Source organism: Apodemus sylvaticus, chromosome 4, assembly GCF_947179515.1.
Source record: "Apodemus sylvaticus chromosome 4, mApoSyl1.1, whole genome shotgun sequence".
NCBI lineage: Eukaryota > Metazoa > Chordata > Mammalia > Rodentia > Muridae > Apodemus > Apodemus sylvaticus.
Window position 1 is genome coordinate 127647239 of NC_067475.1, and position 11822 is coordinate 127659060.

Genomic DNA, 11822 nt, shown 5'->3' on the forward strand with positions numbered 1-11822 from the left:
AATGGCAACCCCAGTCAAGACATGTAACGTCTCTTCTTGTCTTGGGTCAATACTTGATCTGCTAGGACCTCATGGGCTTCAGTTTCTGAACTCTGAAGTGCACCACAGCTCTGGGATACTGCATTTGCCAATATGCAGATATACTGCACTCTTCCAATAACAGCGGGCATTCATTTTCATCTCCCTGGAGCAAGTCAGGAGATTGGCCGAAGGGAAGACAAAACTCTCCTGACCTCTGTGGCCAAAGAGTCAATCTGACATTTACAATAAAGAGTGTCATCTAGTGACTGCTCCAAATCACTTCTGTTGACTCCAATAATGATTTAAAAAAAACAAACAAACAAACATCCAACCTCAGAAGTAACATGAAGGCATTCTGTTTGGGGAGGAAATTTCAAGAAACCTCAAAATTGCACCTACTAGAGCCTTGGAATTGACTGCCCCAAATTTAATTCTTAGTTCTCTCCCACATGTCATTTTTAGTTTATGTGAATATATCTGACCTTTTTCTCTGAGGGTTCATACTCAGATAACTTGAGCCACGCCCAAAGGGTAAAGTGTAGAACCTAGACTAACTGCTTAGGTTACAACTGGCTCCTCTATTTACTGACTGTATGACTTTGAGTAAGAGACTTAACATCTGAACCTGACTAATTAGGGCAGATATTAGGGTCCCTAGAGCTCATCATGAAAAGCAGCCAGAACAGTGTCTGGCATATAGCGAACACTATAAAGCACTACCTATGATTATTACCCCTCCTTTGTTTTTCTAACACAAATGACCTAGTAGGTGTTATTGTATAACCCAATTGTATTCATTAATGTCCTGTAGATATCATTCCATACTATTACCTACTGATAAAGTCATCTCCCACTTCAAGTCGCATTCTCCATAAAGTGATTTCAATAATACCTAGAAGAAATATCTACATAGAAACCTTAACTCTTTTTCTTTATATTTCAGTGAATTAACGAATATGGGGGAAAGGAGTGTTTGGTAAACTAAATGGTGAAGTTGGGAGGAAGAGGTAGGTGAAGGCAGTATGAGGAGCAGGAAGGGGGAGTGGGGAGTCTAACATTTGAGGACAATGACTCACAAAGGATGAAGAACCTGGCAAAGTTACCTTCCTTCCCCTTCCTTGCCTTGGTCTACTGCTGCCTCAAGTGGGAAGGGGTGGATGGGGGAATAGGGAGAGGAAAGAGGGCTTATGGGACTTTCAGGGAGTGGGGAGCCAGAAAAGGGGAAATCATTTGAAATGTAAATTGAAAAAATATAGAATTAAAAAAACATATTAGACTAAAAAAAAAAAAGAAAAACCACAAGAGTGTTTAAAACTCAAACATGTCTTGTAGTCAAAGGTGATGTTTGTACTGTGGATTTGCCCTCTGAGGTTTCCGGTGGAGGGATTTCCCCCTTCCTACCCAAGGATTAGGAAGTGCTGGTGTCTCTGCTACTGCTGTTGCCAAGTAGCAATTTGCCCCCACTGAACTGTAGGTCGTCCAGAAGGGAGACCGCTCAGAAGACGAGATGACAGGTGTCTAGAGGGACAGATGGCTGAGAGGTTAGTAGTGTGCTGCTCTTGCTAAGGACCCCAGTCGGGTGCCTAGCACCTATGTCTGTTTGCTCCCTCAGCTTCAGGGAATCACACACACACACACACACACCCAGAGAGAGAGAGAGAGAGAGAGAGAGAGAGAGAGAACTAAAAATAAGAAAAAGAAATCTTGGGAAGACAACCAACAGGGAAGAATGGTGTGAAAGGGGCGTTCGGTCTCTTCGGTTTTGTTTCATGGGCTTTTGTTTCCTTTTCCTTTCGTTTCAGCTGTAGCAGAAGTGGGATGGGCTGGAAGGGAGAAGCCCTAGGAAGGAGGTCTGGCAGATGTGGCCTGAGCACCTCCTATTGGAAGCTACACAGGCCCCACCCTCTTACCCCTCTTCCCCCTCTTCCCCCTCTTTCCCCTCCTCCCCCTCTTCCCCCTCTTCCCCCTCTTCCCCCTCTTCCCCCTCTTCCCCCTCTTCCCCCTCCTCCCCCTCCCACCTGGCCCACATGCCTGCAGCATTGTTCTTGGCTGCCCAGGCCAGAGCCTGGAGTCTTTCTAGGCCCATCAATGAACCCTGAAATTTTAGCAAATTTCCAACCAAAAAAGTCTGCCTTTCTCCACACACACAGCCCCAATCCACTGTAGGATCTCTCTTCACAAGTATGCACATTCTTTTAACACTTGAAGATCTAGCCACCGAGAGCTCTTTTGCTGATGCCCTCTGCAAGCCTAGCAGACAGTTTGTTTCCTGGGATCCAGTTTGGTTTGGGGATATGCACACTCCCTTCTCTTGTCATAGTGTACCCAGTAGCCCAGTCCCTTCACCTGTGAGCCCAATGGAAGCTGTGTGCCCGGCAACCAGAACCCTCCCCATATACACACTGAAGTATGCATATGCCCGTTCCTGGATGATGCTGATTCCCTGCCCTTGGTAGCAATCAGATTATATCATTTCCATTCAGGTGTATTCCCAATATAGCCACATGTGAAGAACAAAAGGGCCAATCAGGCCTGAACTCAATTAGGGTTCATACAAAAGACGTCAAAACTGTGTCCTCTAGTAACCTTTTAGGAAGAAGTTCCTGTTTCTCTTTGTATGCCTATGCAAATGAGTAAAGTCAGATGCATTATGGGAAGGGACTGTGAATGTACCCTAGGCACAGTGCACTCTTTGAATCCCAGCACTTGGAAAGCAGAGGCATGCAGATTTCGGTGAATCTGAGGCCAGCCTGGTCTATTTAGAAACATTAAGGACAGCCAGGGCCGGGCAGTGGTGGCTCACACCTTTAATCCTAGTACTTGGGAGGCAAAGGCAGAGGCAGGCGGATTTCTGAGTTCAGGGCCAGACTGGTCTAAAGAGTGAGTTCCAGGACAGCCAGGACTATACAGAGAAACCCTGTCTCGAAAAACCAAAAAACACCAAAAGGACAGCCAGGGCTACGTAGAGAGATCATGTCTCAAAATCATCAACAACAACCAAACAACCAAAAGGAATAATGGAAAAAAGGAAAGAGAAAAGGAGAAAGGGACGCTAGGTGAATATACTACCTAATCTGTCAATCAATCAAAACAGAACAACTCCAACTAAGTCCCTAAATAACTACTTTTCTACTTCCTTCCTTCTTTCCTTCCTTCCTTTTTTTCCTTTTTTCTTTTCTTTCTTCCTTCCTTCCTTCCTTCCTTCCTTCCTTCCTTCCTTCCTTCCTTCCTTCCTTCCTTCCTTCCTTCCTTTCTTTCTTTCTTTCTTTCTTTCTTTCTTTCTTTCTTTCTTTCTTTCTTTCTTTCTTTCTTTCTTTCTTTCTTTCTTTCTTTCTTTTTTTTTCCTGACTGCCCTGGAACTTGTATGTAGACCCGGCTAGCCTTGAACTCACAAAGATCTGCCTGCCTCTCTGCCTCTGGCTCCTAAGGGCTAGGATTAAAGGCTTGTTCCACCACTACCTTTAGACACTACTTTAAAAAAAAAAAGGGTCTAGCCTGGGACCTTGAGGACTCTGTATCCTTGTTTTTGAAAATTTTTATGAGCCCTTATTGTCTTGTCAATCCTTTGGATAAGAGACCAAGAACCTGGAGACATCTGGTCTATACCCTGACTACCAGTAACATGCTCCTGGGGCTTGGAATGTAGGCAGTTAGCTCAGCCCGTTCCCACGTCACTCTAGGCAGGAGACAGCCCTCTCTCTGGACTTGTGTACAATCCTCCTTTCTTTGCCTGGCAAATTCCCATAGATTTTTTCTTTGAGAACGAATCCTTCTCTCTACAAAGCCTTTATTAGCAGCACTCTAGTTCCAGAGGTGCCCTGTGCCTCCACCCCCACACCAGTGGCCCTTGCTTACCTTGGCCAGTGTGACAGCAGAGTGACATTCTTCCTCTGCAGAGGCCAGCTGTCCTTCCCTCCCCTTCCAGGGCATAAATGGGATCTTTCCTGACTTTGTGGGTGCTGTGGTCTGAATGTCTGTGTCCCTCTGGTTAGGAGTCACCTGGCCATTAAGATTCTGCCCATGCAATGGGGTCAGCACTGTATAGAAGGGCTTGCAGGGAGTGAGTTCACTTTTGCCATGAGGATGACCAGACCTTCTCTCTATGAAGAAGGGAGACACCAGCATGCCAGCATTTTGGCCTTGAACTTCCAACCTCTAGAATAATAAATATAAAATAAATTTCACCCATGTATGAATTACTCTGTCTCTGATGTCTTGCTGGAATGGCGCAGACATTATCTCTAGCCCCTGAGATTGGATCTACTCATAGATAAAAACCTGAACTGAGCAGAATTAGCTCTGTCCTGAAGCCACACTTACAGCTCAGATTAGCCCCAAACCCTAGTAGCGCTTGACACTGCTCCACAAGGCACCAACCCGAGGCCTAGACCCCTCTGGCTTGTGCCCACCCAGACCCACCTTTACAAGGCTATGTCAGAACCCCTGGGTTTGGGCACTTTAGGAACTGGATGAGGATCTGCCTGAGGCACCTGGGCGTGGTGCCATCCACCATGCTGAAGGATCATTCCTACCAGATGGTCCGCAAGCTGGTGTTTCTTCCCAGTCACCCAGCAGAGCTGACGCAATTGTGTTCCAGAGGTTATAAGAGAAAAGTTGCTGGCATTCATATCTGCAAGAGCCCGTGTCTTGTTTCTGCTTATGTGGCAAAGGTTTTCACAATCAGCCCTCTGCAGAGAGTACACATGGCTTGTATGGCCAGCACAGTGGGAGACAGCGCTGTCAGGCAGAGAACAGGGAGCTCAGAAGGAATACCACCAGTCAGCACTCCGGCGGGGCACTCAGAGGCCAGCCAGCACCCTCAGTGCCCTGGAAGAAAGGAGGACGGAAATCAGGGCCTGGTGAGTTTCCACACTCATCCCAAGGTCAAATGAGTGGGCATTTGTTCCTCCAGCCACAGAAAAGGAACACCCAGCCAGCCAGGTATCCAACCTTCCAGTGAGCCCGATGAAACATAACAGGACCACGACACACGTGTGTCACTTGCTCTCCCTAAGCTCTGCTCGTATTTGCTAACTCAGGCAGGTGGCAGAAAGGTCAACCCCAGGCAAAGCTATCTTAGGCCAGATCCCAGAGAACTCCAGCAGCCTAGGGGATGTGGGGTTGATCTGCATTGTTTGCAAAGCAAAAAGTGGGGTGATTCTAAAAGAAAGAAGCCAAGAGGGGTTTTTCTTTCTTTCTTTCTTTCTTTCTTTCTTTCTTTCTTTCTTTCTTTCTTTCTTTCTTTCTTTCTTTCTTTCTTTCTTTCTTTCTTTCTTTCTTTCCTTCTTCCCTTCCTTCCTTCCTTCCTTCTGTCCTTCCTTCCTTCCTTTCCTTCCCTCCTTCCTTCTTTTCCTTCCTTCCTTCTTCCTTCCTTCCTTCCTTCCTTCCTTCCTTCCTTCCTTTCTTTCTTTCTTTCTTTCTTTCTTTCTTTCTTTCTTTCTTTCTTTCTTTCTTTCTTTCTTTCTTTCTCTCTTTCTTTGGTTAGTTAGTTAGTTGTTATCTATGAGTACACTGCAGCAGTCTTCAGACACACCAGAAGAGGGCGTTGGATCCCATTACAGATGGTTATAAGCCACCATGTGGTTGCTGAGATTTGAACTCAGAACCTCTGGAAGAGTAGTCGGTGCTCTTAACCGCTGAGCCTGGTTTTTCTTTTTCTTAATTCAAAAAACAAACTGCCCCATTCTGTTGCCTGCCTGTAGATCCTGTTCTCCTAGCTGTGCTGCCTTATCTGGCCTCAGTGGGAGAGGCCAGTGACTTGATTTACCAGGGTGGGTTGGTATCTGTGTGTGGGGGGGGGGGGCATCCCCCTTCTCAGAGGGGAAGGGAAGGGAGAATGGGGAGGGGTCGTGTGAGGGAATTGCTGAGAGGAGAAAGGCTGCAACTGGAACTTAAAGTGTATAAATAAATGAATTAATGGAAAAATTGGGACAATTGGGGCTGTCCTTGAAGTTGGAATCCTCCTGCCTCATCCTTTCCAGTTTACAGCCTGCCTGAACAGGCCAACATTCGAAGAGCACTCTTTGTTTCCTCGCCTTTACCTACAAGAGCTAGGGTTTGCCTTCCCTGGCTGCCATTACCAAGACAAAATGTGCCATGCCCAAGCTCGTAGGCATCGATGGTTCACTGTATAGTACAAATTTCATCTCTATCCCATCACATCGTGGGCATGGTAAATAAGGAAGGACAATTAAAACATTCTTGCAGGCCACGTCTGGTGGTCCACCCTGTACTCTTAGCACTCAGAGGAGGCAGGGGCAGGATGGCTAAGAGTTCAAGGCCAGCCTTCTTCCACACTGCCTCCATTTCTGATCGAACCGCCAGCGCTGCGTCAGGGCCCTGAAGTCCACGCTGAATGAAAAAAGGATATAAAAAGAAAGGATGTGTCTGCTCCCGGGTGTGGTGGAGGAGAAGGTTTATTGTCGATAAAAGCGAGAGCACAGCCAGAGGCAGGGACTTCTGGGAGAGTTCAGAGTGGATGTGGCTGGGAGCTGGACCATTGGAGGAGAGGGAGCTGGACCATTGGAGGAGAGGGAGCTGGACCATTGGAGGAGAGGGAGCTGGACCATTGGAGGAGGGGGGAGAGCCACGGAGTGAAGGATAGAAAAACAGGCAGGTAACCGAAATGGACGGGTTATACAGGGAAGGAAGGCTGGGGGAAAGGACAGCTAGGCCCTGAGCAGAAGTTTAGGTGGGGGACGCAGTACACCAGCCGTATGCTGTAACAGATAGCGACTGAGGGACGCTGGGAGAACATGGTGGCCAGGTCCGCTTTGATATGTTACACAGGCATCACAGCCATTTGTCATGGATTTGAGACCCTACACATACAAAGAAGGGATATTATTACAGACATGTTCCAACTGGGGCTCTGCCTTAGTCTGTTTTCTATTGCTGTGATAAAGACCATGACCCAAAACAACGTGAAGAGGAGAGGATTCCTTGGCCTCACACTTCCACAGTCTATACTGAGGAAAATAAGAGCAGGAAGTGAAGCAGAGACCATGAGGAAGCCGCCTTATTGGTTGCTCACCAAGGCTTTCTTGTACAACCTGGGACCACCTGCGCAGAGGTGGCCCTGCCCACGGCGAGCTGGACTCTCAGACGGCCAAGCTGCTGGAAGCATTCTGTCGATGAGATTCCTCTTCCCAGAGGAGTCTAGCTTGTGCCAGGTTGGCCAAAGCCTAACCAGGACAGGTATACGAAGTAAAACTTGTGCTCTTAGGCTGGGAGAGTGGCTCAGTGGCTAAGGGCATTTGCGGGCAAGCCCGATGACCTGCGTTTATCCTGGGAGACCACAGAAAGAGAGAGCCAGCCCTGAGAGCTGTTCTCTGCCCCATGTACATGATGTGAACATGAGTGTGCTCTTTTGTGGGCACTCCCACCTACCATGCACACACACACACACACGCACACACGCACACGCACACGCACACGCACACGCATACTCCATACTTTGTCTTCTTACGCAAAGCACTGCAACCCCTATAAGGGGTCTGAACTTGGTTTCTAACTAGGCACCCAGCAGCCTGTTGAAATGACATGGACTGCCTCCCCAGAGTCTAGTAGACACTGCGTGTCCTCTGGGGGTCAAGCTTAGTGAGGTTGGGGACTTTGTTTAATGCGTGTTTTTCCAGTCAAGCAGATTCACAAACTATGTGTGCAATATGGAGAAAACTCTTCTTTACTATAATTAAACATGGTTTCTATTTTGAATTCTCATTTCCCTTTCTGAGGGATTAAAATGGCCCAGGCACTCCTCACATTAAGCAGCGGAATCCGTTTCTCCACCCTTGGAGTCTGCCTGGCCTTGGCACCTGCTCTGACTGACCCCAGGGATGTAACAGAAAGCCCAGGAGCTCGTCTTCTGTCCTCTGCCTCTTGAGAGACAGGAAAGCGTCTACTTCCTGGAAAGCATCTCCCACGGCATGAAAGGCTTATGGGGACAGAGAAGCCCAACCTCTCCATGCCACTGAACACATGACAGATACTTTGAGTATCCAGCCTGGGCAATCCCAAGTGACACCAACCAGAAGAACCATCACACCCACATAAACAATAAACAAATGAATGCTGAGCCTTTTGTTTAACTACTAACTTTTGGAGAGATTTACTCTGCAAACATACTGAGCAATAGTCCTGATGTTTGAGAACACGGTGCTAACCCTGGGATTGAGGTTCACATAAGTCGGGTCCATTCAACAGCAGCCTCTCAAGTCTCACCACACACCACCGTAGTCTGCGGCCTTCTATAAGCTCACACCATTGAAGGCACGCTGAAGTCGCCCGCCTTGTGAGTGTTGGGAGGGATGAACTCTCAGCACTCAGTGCTCACTGTCCTTCTCCACTGCACTGCGTCCCCAGCCACGCAGCCTATGCAGGAGTCACATCCTGCCGATGTGACAAGATTCCCTCTAAAAGCAAATTGAGGGGAAGGTTTTATTCCAGCTCCCAACTCAAGGGTTCAGTCCATCGTGAGGATGAAATCAAGGCGGTAAGAACTTGAAGCAGCTGGATAGAGTGTCATCTCTCCACAGCCGAGAGCAGGGAGCAGGGAGCAGGGGCTGAGAGACGTCTGTGTTTTAGAGCACTGGCTGCTCTTCTAGAGGACCTGGGTTCAGTTCCTAGGACTTACATGGTAGCTTACAACCCTCCGTAACTCCAGTTCTAGAGCATCTGATTGTCTCTGTGGTCTCTGCAAGCAAAGGTATATATAGATATACATGTTAGCAACACACACACAGACACACACTCACATACACACACACACACACAGAGAGAGAGAGAGAGGGTGAGGGAGGGAGAGAGAAAGAGAAAGAGAGAGAGAGAGAGAGAGAGAGAGAGAGAGAGAGAGAGAGAGAGAGAATGAGAGAGAGAATTTTTATGTTTAAAAAAAGTAGAGCAATGAATGAATATGTCCATACCAGGGCTCCAGCTTTCTTTCCTTCTTTCTTTCTTTCTTTCTTTCTTTCTTTCTTTCTTTCTTTCTTTCTTTCTTTCTTTCTTTCTTTCTTTCTTTCTTTCTTTCTTTCTTCTTCTCCTCCTCCTCCTCCTCCTCCTCCACCCTCCCTCCTCCTCCTCCTCCTTTTAAGATTCAGCAGGATGTTTGTTATTAGGGTGGCTGGGCTTCTGAAGACTGATGTCCAGATGTTTTTATCCATTATAGGGATCACAGAATGTTTTTCTTTGCTTCTTCCATTCTCTTTAGATCAGAGTAAAACCTTGATCTTGTCTAAGGTGGCATGTTTGGGGGTAGGGCATTTCCTTTGTATGGCTTCTAGTTTTAAAGTTTCTCATCATCTTCTTGTTTCTGTGAACACATTCAGGACTTAGCAAATTATTTTCCACTCCTGGTTCTGGGACAACACAGGCTGGTAACAGGAAGAGAAAATTCATCCTTTAGGGACTGTCTGGAACCCAGGTCTGACCAGCATGAAACTGCAGGCGAACCCAGCCTTTCTTATCTGCAGGTAGCTGCCTGCAATGGACAACACATCATCTGAATCTAGTGGTTTGTGGCAGAAAGGCCTCTACATTAGAGGGAAGAGGACATCGATGTGCAGACACTGACTGGGAAGCTCTCATGACAATCTTTCCCCAGGCTGCAATTTCCACTACACCACTCTCCTGCCTCCTACTTTGGCGGCTGCTTGGAGGCCTGATTCCTCTGAAGACTATCTTGGGTTTCCTGGGACCCGCCTTCATTTTGGCCTCACGAGATGTGTTGGGAATATAACATTCTTGGTTAGAATATGAGTGTCTCTGAAGTCTCAAATAAACCTCAACTTTCTGGCCATCCGTATTAAAGTTATAACAACACCACTCCCTCAGAGTGTTCCGGGACACATTTAATAGGAGGCAGAGTGAGTGGAGGACAGGTGCCTGGTGTGGTTCTTGTTGGGTGTTTGATCCCCTCATATCTCACCGTGGAACGGGCTGGTGGTCGGTGGTCTATGGTTGAAGAAACGTTTGATTCAGGAAGATATTCTGTGGTTGGCTCCTCAGTAAATAGGACCATCATTAAAACCACACTTTCTTCATCCAAGTCTTCCTCAGACTGGTTCTTGTAAGTCTCCAGGCCGAAGAATGACATTTTCAGGAAGGCTTGGGAGAAGACAAAGGCCTCCACTGGCTTTCTCCACAATTATGTGGTTCTGAATCTCCTGCCCAGAGAAATGGTGCATCCAGAGTGGGAGGGACTCCATATGTCAATCAATTTAATTACAGTAATTCATCACACTTACTCTCAGAGGCCCTTCCCCCAGGTAATCCTAGATCTCATCAAGTTGTGAATGAACACTACATTACTTTTCTATTGCTGTTATAAAACATCGCAACCTAAGCAACTTTTAAACTGTTTTATTTGGTTTAGGGTTTCAGGGTCCATGATGGCAGGGACTACCGAGAGCTCACATCTTGATCCACAAGTAGGAGAGATGGAGAGAGGGAGGGAGGGAGGGAGGGAGGGAGAGAGAGAGAGAGAGAGAGAGAGAGAGAGAGAGAGAGAGAGGAGATGGCTTGAGTCTTGTGACCCTCAAAGCCTTCACCCAGTGACACATCTCTCCAACAGCAGGACTCCTACTCTTTCCCAGTCAGTTGCACCAAATGTTCATGTATATGAGCCTATAGAGGACACAACCAAAACTCCCTCACCTTCATTATAACACATGGCCTGGCCTTGCTTCTCAGGGCCTGTCCTCCATTGTTTCCAAGCAAGCTGAGAACACAAGATGTCCCCAAGTTCAGTAGCGTTCCATGTGGGCTTCCTGATCCATGTGATCAGAAGAGCTGTGTGGGGCTCGCCACCTCCCAAGGCAGCCACATCCATTTATAACCTGATCTTAGCTAAGAGGATGAAGTGGTGCCTCCTTTGGCGTGCCAGTCAGCAGCCATCGTAGCTTTCTCTCTTCTCTTTCTTCCCCAGCCCAGCAAGCTTTTGGATGCAGTCAGGTAATTGAGAGCATGACTGTGTATTTGGAACATTAACCTGTTGTCCCACATCTACTGTTTAGACTGGGATTCCACTCAGCACTGCTCAAATGATCCCAGGGCTTATAATTTAAGGAATCTATTTCAAGTGTACTATTTGTCTTGAGTTTCACAACTTGGAATTCCTTCTTTCTAGATTACACACACATTGTATGTGCTCATGTGCATGTGAGTGTGCACAAAGGGCAGAGGTCAGCCTTCACTGCCCTAGTTTTTGGAGACAAGGCTCCTCATTGGCCTGGAACTTGCCAAGGAGGTTAGGCTGGCTGGCCAGTGAGCCCCAGGGACCTGCTTTTCTCGGCCTACTCAGTGTGGGGATTACGCCATGCCTGGGTTTTTTTGTGAGGGTTCTGGCACCATGCTTGCACAAGCATTTCCTGAGGGAACCATGTCTCCAGCTCCATCGTTGTCTTCTCTGCACACATTCTGTGAAGAGTCATTGTATCCTGCTCGGTACTGGTTCCACTGGGTTTGCCTTCTTTAGCTACTCTCTGTCTAATGCTGTCTAATTGCTACAGGGTACTATTGGACAGTCACTTCCGGGGAGCGGGGCATTCGCTCATGTAGCCCTCCTAGTTTCAAGCTGTAGGATGATCTTAAACTCCTGCGTCTTCTAGTCTCTGCTCCCGAGTGTGGGGTTATGAGAATTTCCCATCTGGCTCATAGGATGCTGAGGATTGAACCCAGGGCCTCATGTGTGCTAGGCAAGCACGTTGCCAACTGAACTATATCCCTGAGGCAACATCTACACCACTACACAGCGACAGAAGCACACACCTTGGGAAATATGATGTAAATGTCTGTTTCTCCCA

General features: G+C 47.4%; 1 pseudogene; it reads right to left on the reverse strand.

Annotated features, from left to right (window-relative positions):
- Positions 1-9253: 9253 nt before the first annotated feature.
- On the reverse strand, positions 9254-10114 carry LOC127682472 (developmental pluripotency-associated protein 2-like; annotated as a pseudogene).
- Positions 10115-11822: the final 1708 nt, after the last annotated feature.